Below are 13,627 nucleotides of genomic sequence, written 5' to 3'. Positions count from 1 at the left end.
TTTTACTTTCAGTTTTGTTTTTTAATCCTTTTTTTTTTTTTGCCAGTCCTGGGCTTGAGCTTAGGGCCTGAGCCCTGTCCTTGGACTTTCTCAAGGCTAGAGCTCTACCACTTGAGCCTCAGCACCACTTCCAGCTTTTTTCTATGCATGTGGTACTGAGGAATCGAACCTGGGTCTTCGTGCATGCTAGGCAAGCACTCTACCACTAGGCCAAACTGCCAGCCCCTGTTTTTTAATTCTTGAATCCTATTTCCCAATCACGCCCAAGAACTGAGTTTTTTTCTTACCTTTTTTTTTCTTATTTATTATTATTGTAAAGGTGATATGCAGAGGTGTTACATTTAAACAAGTCAGATAAAGGGATAATATCATCTCTTCCGTTTGCTGTCTTCCATTTTTTTCTTCTTATTCTCATCTACAAGTTGTATAGTTCATCTTCAAATTAGTGTCTAGTGAGTACCACTGCAGCATTCATTCACCCCTTGTGCCTCCATTTCTGGGCACACCTCCCTCCCCTAACCCTTCCAAGGACCGAAAAGCAAACAAGACCAAAGGAAAAGAAAACAAAATCAGTAATAGTTTTTTTTTAAAAAAAAAAACAAACTTGTTACCACTTTCTGGAGTTCATTTTGATAAATATTATTTCATATGATAGATGCACATAGCTGTTGTGCCTCTGGGATCCTCTTCCAAGAAACGAGTTAATAGAAATATAAATGCTCTTGTTTTGGTGTTACTGTTGTTTTTCATTTGCTTTTCTTTATTGTTGGCTTTACATATACAAAAAGAAAATCCCAAATATATGTAATTTCTGGCCAGAAGAAGTGATGAAGCCAAGCATTTATAAATCATGGATGTGCCCATGTATACAGTATGCAATAATTGCTCTCTGATTTTCCTACAGTTCTGCCATGTGTTGGAGAAATCTGAAGTATTTTAACACAGTTAAAATAGAGCATTTTTACACAGTTCACACAGGCTGTTTCAAGGCTTGTGATTTGATTTGTAGGAGTGACTGAGGTTTGGTTATTAAATGAAACTAAAATTCCATTCTAGAGTAGTAAAATAGCCACCTCACATTCATGTCCTGCCCTCTGCAAGCAATAAAGGTGTTCCTTGATGGTAAAGTGGTGATAACTTTTTATAAAAGTGTGATGATCTCCACAGAAGGTTTTCTTCAAACTACGGAGTCCCACCAAGTGCCACATGAGGCATCTTCTACAGGAATAAGATGTTCCCAGTTTTGGGTTTTTTAATTTGTTAGGGTATAGCTAGGAAATTAGAAGCTACAGTAGCAATTTCGAACAGAAAGGATTTCGTACTCTCAAGAATTGAGAGACCGGGGAGGAACACTAAGGAAGACTCTGTCATATCTGGGGTGACACAACACAAGAAAACTTAAAAAGGGATACAGATTGATTATGACTTCAATGAGGATGAAGCATTGTTACTGTGGGGTTCCAGTTAAGAAAGCGATGGAAGGTTTTGGAAAAAGCTGGCAGCTACAGCCAGAGAAACATTAATTAGGAAAGCAAGGACCGAAGCTCTCTCTAGCACCACCTATGGGCCAAATTTAGGAAGTTGACAGGAAGAAGAATGACCATAGCAATATGTAGGGGATGAGGCTAGGAGTGGGAGACAGATGACTCACTGGGCCAGGTGTTAGCTGAAGATTCCTAAGAGATAGGTTGATGAGTAAAAAACGGGAGGAAAACAAAAAGGACTGGTCATTGTGACCATATTTCCACAGAAGTAAGAAAACAACGGACAGTACTATTTAAAAAAAGAATCTAAAAAATATATTACCATAATTAAATGTTATTTAGGGAGTTCAGGTAAGACCTTCCCTACAATAGGTGATTTTTTGTATAGAGGCCAAAGCTAATCTTGAGTTCAATCCTCTCCTGCTTCTTCCAGTAACTAGCTATAAAATAGACCAGTCATTGAGCTTCCTGGAGCAAATACTTGTTTACACATCCACAGGATTATGTATATCAAGTGAAATTATATACATAAACATACATTAAAGTGCACCTAAGTTCTGTTCAAGTGCAACTCAACAGATTCCATGGCCAGTTTAGCTTGGCGAATAAACAATCTTTATCACAGCCTGATAAAAATTTCCTGGGCTGGGAGCCTGGCTTAGTAGTAGAGTGCTTGCCTAACATGTACAAAGACATGGGTTTGATTCCTCAGTACCACATACACAGAAAAAAGCCAGAAGTGGTGCTGTGGCTCAAGTGGTAGGGTGCTAGCCTTGAGAAAGCCCAAGGACAGTGCCCAGGCCCTGAGTCCAAGCCCCAGGACTGGCAAAAAAAAATTAATAATCCTATATAAATAAATGTTTGAATGCAGATGGAGCAACAAGCCTAAGGTATTGCCTGAAGGGAATAGGAAGGGAAAAGATCCAACTGCCATTTGAATTGCACATTGACTTTCTATTACTGTATACAAGAATCCCCAAAACCCAGTGCCTTGAAGCAGCCCATGTTTATTTCCTCATTAGGAAACTGAACTCAGCCTAGCTAGAAATGGTTCAGACTCACAAGAACATAAACTTAGCACTGGGCAGGCTGCAGTTTCATTTAGAGGCTCAAACAGGAAATTATATATTTCCAAGTTTACTCAGGATGTAGGCAGAGGTGATCCTTCATGTCTGTGTCACTGATGGATGACCACTACATTTTGTTAGCTGCTGACTGAAGGTTGCTCAAGGTCTTCGAAGGTAAGAGACATACTCTAAGTTATTGGTTATGATACAAAAAGAAGAGAGCCACAGCAACTTAATTCACTTAGAGGGGAGGGAGTAGCAAGGAAAGCACGAGCTACTGGGGAGCTTGGGAGAATTTTAATTCAGCTACTCAGAGCAGTACTGTTACTGATTTCAAAGTTCTCCCTCACCCGAAGGGGGCCCTGCCTTTGAATAAATACCAGTGACACATCTGGCTGCTAGGAAAGCAGAAACGAATGATCTCTGGGTAAGAGTTTCTTCCCTAAAATTAAGCTCATGGTCAAAGATCAAATGCATAAAACACACCAGTGAAGACATCGTGGGTGACTTTCTACACACACACACACACACCCCAAAACAATGAATTTAGATTCTCAAGACATTCAGTTGTTGGCACTAACAAATACAAAAAAAAATGAGGCTAAATTAAATAGCAGGTAAGAAGTAACTGAAAAAAGAATCTAGCATAGAGACATGTCTGTAAGTACTGTTAAGGGAAAGTAGAGTAAGAAAACCTAGGGTACATTTGATAAGATACTTCAACAGAAAAATTAGAGAATGAGACCTCACATACCAGCTACACATAAGTATTAGATTAAAATGAAAAAAATGAACAAATTAGCATACATACATAGGCATATACCTGTATATATGTCCTTCCCAATAGTATATTTTCATGATCATGTTTTAAAAAAGCTTTCAAAAACAAAATACAGAATGTTCTAACGATAGTGTGAAATTACAATGAATATAAGTGTCTTAAAATTACGAATCTTGTCTGTGGGTATCATGATTCCAAAATTACCAAAATCCTAAAGTTTAATATCCTTTCCCGGCCCTATGAACAGTAGATGATATCATATTGTAATATGCACATAACATATAGTTAATTTATTACCAGAGAGTTTCCTCAGAAAGCTTCATTTCATCATATGGAACCAGACAGACAGACAGACAGACAGGCAGGCAGACAGACAAATATCTCCAGTTGGTGGCCAAAGGGGAATGCAGAAGTCAGGAAGATATGGTTGCCTTTGTCCTCAGGAATCATCACTAAGTCATGACTGGAAGAATTGTGGTGAATTCTTCAAAGACCTGATGTTCTTCAAAGACAAGAGACCACTCTCAACAATATGAACTTTACAAGCAAAGCTGTGAATAAGAGAAACCAGATACCAAAGCATTCATGAAATTCTGTAAAAATAATACACTTGTAAGAAATCAGTATAGTACTTGTTATAAGGAGGAGAGAGGAGCTAATGGTTTACAGGAGCCACATCGGAGATGTCAGGGTTTTGTTTTTCTTTGGGCTTTGAGTGTCTACTTTGAGATTAAGTCATCTAGTCATATGTTCTGTTTTGCATTGTACACCTTTGTAGTTCACAGAATTCAAATAAATTTTACAATAATGAATAATTTTAACTAAACAACGGAAACTGAAGAAAAAATTAGTTAAAGGCCTGGATAAGTAGAAATAAAGTAATTCAGTTGTAGAAATGTTTAGATATATCAATAAACCCCAAGCTATTGATTGACTAAGCCTATCTTTTTTTTTTTTTGCCAGGCCTGGGCTTGAGCTCAGGGCCTAAGCACTGTCCTTGGACTTTCTCAAGGCTAGAGCTCTACCACCTAAGCCACAGTACAACTTCTGGCCTTTTCTATGTATATGGTACTGAGGAATTGAACCCTGGTCTTGGTGCATGCTAGGCAAGCACTCTACCACTAGGCCAAACTCCTGGCCCAACTAAGCATATCTTTTAAGACACAGAAGCTGAGAGATTATATTATTAAAAAAATCAAACTCTTATATTGTGACAGTATCTCACTTTGTTATCTGATATATTGGATATATTTGTATTTGGTTATTTGAAATTGGATAGGGAAGGGGGGAAAAATAAGATGAGGGGTGGGCATGGGGGGAGGGAAATGGGGACCAAGACATGAGAAAGAATATCAATGTATATGAATTAATGCACCTTCTATCTGGTGAATATAATGTAACCCTTCTATTAATTACAGTAAAAATATATGAAAAAACAAAAAAATCAAACTCTTACCTTGTTTGGTAGAAACACAACCAAAAGAAAGAGCATAGAAAGTTTCGAAATAAGATGAATTTGAAAATTTCACACTGCCTGGTATTGGAGCCTAAGACCTATTATCCTAGCCATTTAGGAGTCTGAGATCAGAGAATCATTGTCTGGTGCCAGCTTGGACAGACAAATCAGAGTCTTATTTCCAGTTAGCTGGCAAAAAGCTAAAAGTGGAGGCATGGATCAAGTGGTAGAGTGCCAGCTTTCAGTGAAAATGTCAAGGGATGAATCCAAGCCCCAGTCCTGAGCCAAGAAAGGAAAAGGAATTAGAAAAGAAGGAAAGGAGGGAGGGAGGGAGGAAGGAAGGAAGGAAGGAAGGAAGGAAGGAAGGAAGGAAGGCAGGCAGGCAGGCAGGCAAGCTCCATATCACACCTGTCCCTAAGCAATGGAAAAATAGATAAAAATTGATGATACTTAGACTTGAACAACATAAATTGAGCTTAGATAAACAAACATAAATAGACCTCAGCATCTAATAAGCAGAGAATGTACATTCTTCTCAAGCACAAATGGTTTATTTTCAGAAATTGATCATGTACTAAGCCATAAAGCAATTCTGAAAAACTTTCAAAGAATTAGAGTAATAAAATCCACATTTTCTGACCGCAATGCAATTAACTTAATATTCCCACTCATGGCTATTTTTAGAGACTCTTGTGCATGAGCCTCAGGAGACCCAAACAAGAATGTGCTAGCGGAATGTGCAGAGTAAATGGGAATAGCCCAAATGTCTATTGATGGACCAATAGCTGAAACACCATAGCCTACTGTCATTAGGAAATACAAATGAACTCCACTGGAAGTGTGGCTCAACTGCTACACTCCAGCCTAGCAAATAAGGTCCTGAGTTCAAATCCCAGTGCTGGCCATGAACACATAAGCAACAACAAAAAATGAGCAAGAAAAATACATAAACTAGAGCTCCACTCACACTTGACCTTACCCAAACCAAAACTCCTTTACAGAACTAGGCCCCAGTGTCTTATGCTTGCAATCCTTACTACTCAGGTGGCTGAGACCTGAAGATTAAGGTTCAAAGCCATCCTGGGTGGGAAAGTCCATGAGATACTTCCCTCCAAATAACCATCAGAAAACTAAAAGTGGAACTGTGGCTCAAAGTGATAGAATGCTACTCTTGAGCACAAAGAGCTCACAGACAGTGTCCAAGCCTTGTGTTCAAGACCCATCACTGATCTTAAAAAATAAGTTAGAGGATATATGAGGAAAGATATGGAGACAATACATAGCTATGGATTCACCTATGACTTTTTTGAAATCTGATGGTAGATGAAAAATGCTCAGATAGGGAGGATTAAAAAAAAAGAAGAAATAAAATCCTCGTCTTGATAGTATGAATCTCTGTTACACACAAATGGTATGAGGCCCAATCCAGAGGATCAGGGTCTAGGTTAACCTGGGAAAAGAGAAAAACAAAACAAAAACAAAAACAAGCAAGATCCCCTTTGAAAATTTACCAAAGCAAAAATGGCTAGAAATGTGGCTCAAGGGGTAGAGTAGCTACCTAGAAAGCAAAAGGCTCTCAGTTTAAATTCTAGTACTTCAAGCTAATTAATTGTTAATTACTTAAACATAGAGCAAGCCACAAGCGAATTAAATTGAGATAATAGATAAAATTAATGCTATATGAAAAAGTCCATTTGAAATTATAAATAAAACCCAAATCTTGTTTTAATCAAAACCAATGATGTCACTAATTATTGTCAAGCGCTAGTTTTGGTAAAAATGCTCAAGAAAAATAGTAATGGAAAGGTTTTATAATTGACAGTGACTCTTGTCCTAAAGCCAGCAAGGCATAGAAAATCAAGACTTATACAGCTATTGTCAGTGAGCATCAAAAGAAGAAGTAATTGATGAAAGAAGTTTTAGGATTTTTTTAATTGAATGGATTAAGGGGAGAAAACCAGGGCAAAGAATGGAATTTGGAACTGAAGTGGTAGGAAAAAGGTAGACTTGCATTTGCAGACTGCCATTACCTGGTACGTAATTGTATGGGTTGAAGGAAGAAAATCACAGCTTTCCTAAGAAAATGCAGGGGAATGGAGAGGGAGCCCTGGTGAAAACACTTGTGTGCTGCTCTCAGCCCTCCCTCCTCCTCTCCCTCCCTCCCTCCCTCCCCCCCTCCCTCCTTCCTTTTCTCTCTCCTTCTTGTCCTCTGTGGAGCTTCCCCAATACAGGCACTACTTATGGGGCTTGGATGGTGGGGGGAGGGGGTGAATAAAATAAAACCAGATAATACTTAAAATGTCAGATCTAGGATCTCCACACAGCAAAACATGTCATATAAATTGAAGTACATTTAAATGTTACAACAATTTGAGGAAATCAGTCTGAAAAACTCTAGAAGTGACCCACCCAGCCATCCTCTCCACCTGTGCATGACTTGAGGATTCCAACTTAATTCCGTCATGTCTGTCTTCATCCGGGTCCTTGGACTATAAGATTCTTTGTGTGATTGTCTGTCTAGCTCTATGTGCAAACATAGGAGAAGAAAGGAAATTCTGGGGAATATTGTCTTCTTCTCTGTGTATATAAAGGAGTGTTCTAGACTCCTCTTTGGGAAAACTCTTCTTTCTTTTCACGGCTTTCCTTTCATTTCCAAATAAATGTTACGCTGTTTAACTTATAAAAAAGAAAAGAAAGGTAGGTTCCTTCCTAAGAACTTTGATTTGCACCAAGAAATTCAAGCCATTGCATCTCTGCAAAGCAGTCAAGAACGTGAGAGAGCCAATGAATGATCTTTTCTTTTCGAAATCAAAATGAGTCTGACCTGTTGTAGAGACATAATTTGAGTACATTTGGGGCACACATGCAATATATATGGTCATTTGACTGGGTAATATATCGGTATGCATATTCTTGTGAGTTACCCAATATGTGCAGATTAAAAAAAAAAAAAAAAACCAGCCAGGAGCTAATGGCTCACACCTGTAGTCCTAGCTACATAGGAGGCTAAAATGTGGAGGATTTCACAGTCTAGCCAGGAAAGTCTGAGATTCTTTTCCTCATTAATCCACCAAAAAAAGCACACAGAAAGCCTGGTTTGGTGGCTCACACCTGCAATCCTAGCTAGTCAGGAGGCTGAGATCTGAGGATCAAGGTTCAAAGATAACCTGGGCACAAAAAGAACCTGAGACTCTTATCTCCAATTAACCTCTAGAAAATGGAAAGTGGGGCTTGGCTCAAGGGTAGGTGGGAGTCTTGAGCTGAAGAGCTCAGGTACAGTGCCCTGGCCCAGCGATAGTACAGTAACCTTGAGCTGAAGAACACAGGGACAGTGCCCAAGCAGAGTTCAAGGCCCATGACCCACCCCCCCCCCAAAAAAAAAGAGAGAGAAAAGAAAGAAAAGACAAGAAGAAAGAGGAAGTGGGGAAATGCTGCTGAAATGGTGAAATGGTAGAGCATACAAGCCTTGAGAAACAAAGCACAGGGACTGCCCAAAGTCTTGAGTTCAAGCCCCAGAACTGACATAAGAACTTCCTTTGTTTGCTGTCTTCATTTGATTATTTGAGCATGTACATCAGCCTTTGGTCAAAATCAGATCTCACTAGGAGATCCCTAGCTACTGGGCTAAAATGCCCTGCTTGAGGGTCAAAACCATTAAAAAGGATGAGGCCCAGATTAAAGCAGACAAGGGCCCAGCCCCCACAATTTGTAACTTCCAGAAATCTGCCCCACTCTTTCCTGCCCGCAGGGCCTGGAAGCTGCCTTGGAGTTGTTCAAAGAACTAAATCAAATCCCAAGGCCAACAGAGGGGACCTAGGGCGGTCCAGAGGAGCCGAACTCCTCAGCTTGATGCCTGGCTGTTACCTTTTGATCCGGGATCCTGACACTCTGCCTGGAGTCTCGCCAGAGCCCAGAGTGTCTGGTTTGAGGGCCATAGCACTCTCCCCACAAGTCTTTGAATGACAACATTTTTGTTACAGTACTTTAATGCTCTAATAAATTCCTCAGTTGTGGTTAGTCCACCAGACTATTTAAACATCATCCACAAACTGTTTGGTCTGTGGGGGACGGTCTGGTGTTTGAGTGTTCAGACTGGCTTTGCAAGGCCAAGGGCGTGAATAATGAATCTACGTTCATGGGCTTCTCTGTTGGATCAAAATCTCCTTCATAAAACACGACCTGAACTATCTGAGAAATTTGTATCCCATGGGTGATGTTGGGTCACTAGGCAACTTTCAAGTTAAAAAAAAACACCCCAAAGCTATATCTTCTCCCCAAATAAAACAAATAATTCCATTTGCTATAGAATCATTCACCTGCCATAGGGAATTGGAATTCTGCTGAGTCCAGACCCTGGGGAGATAGTTGGTTGAGGGCTTGTTTGGTTTGGCTTGTTCATTTTCCTTGACTGAAGGAAGATCTGAGGATTGAGGTACCAAGTCAGCTCAGGCAGGAAAGTCTGTGAGATCTCATGTGGTAGGGACAGTTTAGGACCATCAGCTCAAGCCCCAATACACCCCCCCCCCCCGCCCGACACACACACACACACACACACACACACACACACACACACACACGAGGTTTTTAGAAACTCTAAAACGCTAAACACTGACTAGGGAAGGACTGTGATTTCTCAGTACTTGAAAAGCGACTGATCAGCAATAAAGAGTTTACTTGTATTACTGTACTTGTATAAGTGCAATAATAATTAGCGTATTCTAAATGTAAAAATATACAAGGATAAAATTCAAAGATTTAGCTTAATATATCTTGCCTATATGGATGTCTTTTTCTCAACTGCAAATTTTACAGAACCTGCACAAATTAACTCTAATGACTGTAGCCATTTGGACACTGTATTAAAACCATGTAAAAGATCTCATTATTCACGTCTTTATTCTGATCCCATGTTAAAACAGCAATACTTATGGATGAGTTTAGGTAAGACCATGAAGCTTAGTTTCATGGATATACTTTGATCTCTTCAAGGAAGCTACTAGAAAATTTTAAATGGGATGCTGCTAACTTCCACTCTTATTCCTAGTAGAGACTGGAGGATCATGAAGGAGCCTGGGCTGAAAAGTCAATTTCCAGTTAACCAGCAAAAACCTGGACTTGGTCTGGGAGTTTAGCCTAGTGGTAGAGTGCTTGCCTAGCATGCACAAAGACCAGGGTTTGATTCCTTGGTACCACCTACATAGAAAAAAGCCAGAAATGGTGCTGTGGCTCATGTGGTAGATAGAGCTCTAGCCTTGAGAAAGCCCAAGGACAGTGCCCAGGCCCTGAGTTCAAGGCCCAGGACTGACAAAAAAACAAACAAACCTGGACTGGAGGCATGGCTCAAATAGCAGAGTGCCAGTTAGTAATAAATTGATCCAAGAGATAGTACTGGGGAAAAGAATTAAAAAGAAATAAAAGGGACAATAGAGTAGAATAAGGAAAATTTTTGACTTAAATATGTATCTCCAATTGAATTGTTGTTGAAAAACAGAGGCTCCACCCTTGAGACTCCTGGCAATTTCAAAGTATGGACAATCACAGTCTTGTTTCTGGGGTCAGAGTCCTGTGTAAGGGGGATACATGTGCACATCTCTCCATCTTATCAGCTTCAAAGTAAATACACTTGGCAGCTTTACACCTGTTGTCTAGAAAGTTACCACGGAGTCATGTCAAAACTAATTGGATTGTTGTGAATTTGGCCATGCTACATATTCAGAGAGACCAAAAGTTATTCCCAAATGTATGCAGACTAGTTAGCCAGACATGAGATTCTGCGAGACTTCCTTATGGAAGACCTCTAATAAGCTTTATGGAGGTGGCCAGACCATATGTAGATATTTCAGCTATAAAACAAAGAACTTTTGAGGACATCTCATCTAACTCTGAGGTGTCCTGTATTTTCCTTGGCAAACGCCAGCATCTAAGAAGGAAGACAAAGATATCAGAGACAAGAGGAATCTCTTCCATTAGATGAGCCAGCCTAGTTACAAAGCCTTGTATACACCTTAGGCCTGTGGCCAAAGCCTTAGATGTACACAGAATGGTCTACTTTGGTTAGTCAATAAACAATGCCTATCTTGCTTTTTCACTGTTATCTTCCCTTAGGCATACGATCTGAAGTCTGTCCAACTCCTTGTGTGGTTTATAGCTTCTCTCTTAATCCATAGGGGGACTGGAGCAACGGCTATGTATTGCGGATGGAGTTTCCCTCTACTCACAGCCAGACTGTAGCACTTGGTGGCTTAAAGTTCAAAGAATGATTAAAAACTGCCCGAGGACCTCTACTGAAACCAGAAGAAACGAGCCACCAAGTATGATGGTGGAGGCAAGGAGGAGTTTGAGTTTGAATCCAATCCTGCCCAAATCCTCAAGACTCTATCTTGAAGGCAAGACACAAACAAGAGCTGGGAATGAGGTTTAGGAAGTACTTACTTATCACACTAGAGGCTCTGCATTCAACCTATAGTCACATGTATCAAATAGAATAGAGTGGAGGGGAGGAAAAGGAAAGAGAGGGAAAGGGGAAGGAGGAGGGAAGGAGAAAAACACTTTCAAAGAGAAAAGGAAAAAATGAATTCATAAATATGGCAAGGTACCATCATCTCCTTAGAAAGGCCAGCAGACGTGGGAACACTCAGAGGACTTTCTTGAGTGAACGCATCATAATGGGCAGTGGGTTTGTCATGATGCCTCCTCTCTTGCCCATTTTACAATTGACATGAGCCAGGAATAGGGGGGGGCATCACCCATGTGAGGTCAGAGTGAAGGTGGGGAAATCACCAGCTCTACATCTTTGGAAAGGTGCCAGAGCCCAGGGGAAACTTGTAGAAAACTTCAGACACATAGGGCAAGAGCTGGTCCCAACAACCACACTATTTACTGCGAGCATCTTAAATCTGGGTCCTTAAATCTGGGATGTTCAAGGACTTTATGCAAATCGTGTGATCTTGGCATGCAACCCGATGATCTTATATACTCAAAAGCATCTCTGGGCCAATCACAATGTCCAATAGTATGTAAAGGCATATAAACGGTTAACACTCTATCACCTAACAAATAATGACGAGGAAAAGCCTTTATTCCTAGGATGCCAGGCCTGCTATTTGAGAGGAAGGATTTATTGCTAGAAGGTATCAGCTCATATTATTTGCCCAGTGCTTCCCTAGCCTTAGAGATGGGCCACCTGCACCCTCAAATGCTTTTGATCCCATTGCATTGAAGGTACATGTAACATTTAGAGCTTGGCCCAGCGCTTTCCCGACAGCTCTGCTGACCAGTTGTTCTCACTGGTGACATTGTCGCCTCTGCATCTGCCATACTCACTGCGCCTCTGGTCATTGTGAACGCAAGAGGACCACAGAATTCTCAAAGGCAGTAATTTGCATTTTGAAATGTGATGGCGATCTATGAGGTGATGGAGAGTAGGAGCGTGTTAAAACAAAATCAAACAGACCCAGATGAGGCCACGGGACGTGCTCGATTCTCTGAGTCATTGTCGTCTCTGCTCTGGTGGTCCAGTGTCTCGCCACGTGCCAGACAGACTGCAAGCTTTTGGTTCTTTCTTCAGGAAATGCCGACAGGGACTAGGCTACAACCCAAGGAGGTTGTGAAACCCTGTTAAGGGCTTAAAAGCCGTGTTTCCTCACCCATTGACTCTGGATGAACATGGAACGCTGATGGGGACATGCTTGATGATGAAAAGGGCAAACTTTGTAAAGATAAAGGGTATAGAAAATCTGTGAGTATATTTAAATAAACGCTGACTGTACATAAATATTAAGAATGGCTTGGTGAGGTTTAGAATCAAGATACATGATAAGCAAGAGGGTAAGTATACTTAAAGGGTTTGATGGGATTTGTTGTCCACAAAAAGAGTCAACATACCAATGAGTATTAGGCTTTGATAAGTTGTAAATATGTGCTAGAATACACAGAGTAACCCTTAGCTCTCATCAGCAAGATAAGGCAAGGATTAAAGTAGACTAAACAGGGCAGGATAGGAAAGAGACACTGGGTAAGATAGTCGTTCTAAATCCTTATAAGTGAATAATTATTCAATGTAAAAGGATCGAATGTTCCACATGATCGTACCAGATAAAAGCTTGACAGTATTTAAATGGATCCCATTACACAAAAAGAATATGGAGGTAGATGCCAGTGGCTCAGGACCATAATTCTAGCTACTCAGAAGGCAGAGATCTGAGGATCTCTGATTTTTTTGATTTCTGATCTTTTGATTCCAAGTCAGCTCTGGCAGAAGAGTCCATGAAACTCTTCAATCAATAACCAAAAGAATCAAAAATAAGCTATGGCTCAAGTAGTAAAGGACTAGCCTTAAGCAAAAAACACTCAGGGACAGTGCCAGACCCACAGTTCAATTCCCAGGGCCAGGGGGAAAACAAGTAATCAAAGGGGAAAGGGGAAAAGACAGACCATGCAAAATGCCAAAAAATCCTTTACTACATGGATGTAAGACCCATCATTTTATAAAACACAGAGCAATAGTGCATAGTGTTAAATGTTTCAACTCACCAGAAATATATCTCCCTGACTGCCTTTGCATCATTGAATGAGATTAAGCAAGACTAGACGAGGTAGAAATTGGCAATTAAACAAACATGTGATTACTGAGGGAGAATATTTACACCTGCTTCCTGATCCTGCAATTGGCAGGCCAAGAGTTAGTATTTGAAGAATACTGTCCACAATCCACCCCCCTCCTTCGCCCCTGGGGGACACACATAAAACATTCACCTAAAAAATGTACACTTCCCAGCTAGCATATATTAAGCTACAGAAAGCTATCATTTGAGACAGCAAAGTGTGTTTTCTTGCATGT

General features: G+C 40.4%; 1 long non-coding RNA gene across 2 annotated transcripts in view; it reads right to left on the bottom strand.

The window, feature by feature from the left end:
- The window catches only part of LOC150050935 (uncharacterized), a 37,108-nt gene extending 25,670 nt beyond the window's left edge, over positions 1-11,438 (bottom strand). The window contains exon 1 of one of the 2 annotated variants that reach the window (XR_016538396.1): positions 11,385-11,438. This is a non-coding gene — a long non-coding RNA (uncharacterized LOC150050935). Of the gene's footprint in view, positions 1-11,220; positions 11,304-11,384 lie in introns of those variants that run through there. The other variant, XR_016538395.1, reaches the window with a different exon arrangement.
- Between the last annotated feature and the right edge of the window lie 2,189 nt (positions 11,439-13,627).

The sequence above is a fragment of the Megascapheus bottae genome, chromosome 17 (genome assembly GCF_031878675.1).
Source record: "Megascapheus bottae isolate mThoBot1 chromosome 17, mThoBot2.hap1, whole genome shotgun sequence".
Lineage (NCBI taxonomy): Eukaryota > Metazoa > Chordata > Mammalia > Rodentia > Geomyidae > Megascapheus > Megascapheus bottae.
Note: the sequence above shows the minus strand (reverse complement) of the source record. Positions and strands in the feature narration are given on the sequence as shown.